This window comes from Diceros bicornis, chromosome 28 (genome assembly GCF_020826845.1).
Source record: "Diceros bicornis minor isolate mBicDic1 chromosome 28, mDicBic1.mat.cur, whole genome shotgun sequence".
Classification (NCBI taxonomy): domain Eukaryota; kingdom Metazoa; phylum Chordata; class Mammalia; order Perissodactyla; family Rhinocerotidae; genus Diceros; species Diceros bicornis.
This window is the reverse complement of record NC_080767.1, coordinates 14454051-14455917: the sequence shown is the minus strand read 5'-3', so window position 1 is coordinate 14455917 and position 1867 is coordinate 14454051.

Sequence of the window (1867 nt, the reverse complement as noted above, 5' to 3'; positions counted from 1 at the left end):
GGGGTCAGCTCCGCCCCGGCGCCCGGGAGGCGCGGCCCGACCGCCCAGCCCGCCAGGCGTCGCTCCCAGCGCCGGCGCGCTTGTGTCCGCGCGGAGCCTTGGGAGCCCTGTGTTTCCTGAGGTGTTTTTACCTCAGACGTGCGAGGTGACGTCAGGATCTGCTGAAGGCTGAGATCGTCCCTGTGCCTCCTTTGTGGGCCCGTCACCTCATTTGCGTGCGCAGTTGCGGACGATTCGTAAATGTGTGTGTGTGGAATGCGGGTGTGTGTCCGTTGAGAAGGAGTGTGGATGCGCACGTGTCATGCTCTGCGTTTAAAGTCGTGTAGGGTTTTCCCGAGGCTCATTTTTAGTCGTGGTGGTTTAGGTATAGCTAAAGTCAGGTAGCCCTCGCTTTTCTGCTCTAAGGCCGTTCTCCGTCCCCATCGCCACCTCCAGCGTCACCTTTTAAGACTCCTAATAATTTAGATCGTATTTCTCAGGAGCTCAGAGGAATGGGGGGCACCGAGCTACATATGAGAAAGTCATAGTTAAACATACGTAGATAAAACTAGAAAATTCTGTACGCCTTAAACGTGAAACGGCTGACCTCTGAGCTAGTCTTTCCTGTCCCTGATTATTGGTCATCAGAATGACCACCTTCAGCATTTCAAGCTGTTTCTTCTGATGCCTGCTTCGGTATTTTAAAATAATAAGCATATTCTGCTATTTCTTATTTTTTTTTCATTTATAGGTAGTGTCTATTGACTTCCTTCTGTGGAAGAAGAGAATTTGTCTCTTTTATACTGTTCCCCCCAAATAATTTCTTTTCCTGCATCTAGTAATGATTATATTAAAATAATTAGTTGGTTACATTATTATTTTACATCATACATATTAATGTTTACGTTATTATTGCTAATAATTACATTATTGCAAACATTAGTGTAATATTGCTTAATTATTAGGTCTAGGGAATTATTACAGGGCTATCACCTGTGGTTGTATTGGTTGTGCTTTCTGCAATGACTTGAATCAGCTCTTCAGAGGAAGGGAAGCTTTTTAAAATTAATAATTCCAGAGGGGGAGAGTCAGTTTTTTCAGATAATGGGCATTCATTTCTAACTAATCAAGACAAAACAAAGTATCATCTGTGCCCTGACTGGATCTTTATATTTAAATTTATTTTCTTAATCTTTCTCCCCTGTAATTAACAATTCATTCACTCATTCAACCCATAATTCCTTCTATGCTTCAGGCACTTTTCTAGAAACTGGGGTATGGAGGTGAACAAAAGACAAAGTCCTTGTCCTCTTGGAACTTACAGGTTGGGGAAACATAAACAAATGAAGAGAAAATATATCCGGGATTAATAAATACTATGGTGAAAAAGAAAGTAGGATATGGAGAATAGAATGTGCTGGAGGGAGGCAGCAGAGACTGCCAGCTATTTCCCAATAGCCATTCTTCAACCTTCTCATCTTTTTTTAAATTAGTAATAGAAGACATGCAGCTTGGTGCAGCCATGTGACCAAGTCCTGGCCAGTGGAATGTGCTAGTGCGTTCATGACCTACTGTGAGTGATCTTAAAGCAGTGTAGGAGGGGTTGTTCCCCTCTTTGTTCCTTTCTTATTTCTGCTTGCTGGAATGTGGATGTCATGGCTTGAGTTCTTGGATTATGAGGTAGAAGTCACATGCTGAAGATGGTAGAACAGCAAGAGAGAAGAGGCATAGGCTCTGACACCATGGAACACCATACCTGGACTGCCCATCTCTGGACTTCTTTGACATGAGAAATCATCTTCTAGTTTAAGCCACTGACTTATGGCTTAAACCTGTGATCTTAATAAGTAGGAGGATGACTATTTCTTTTTTCTCCCTCTTTGCTTTG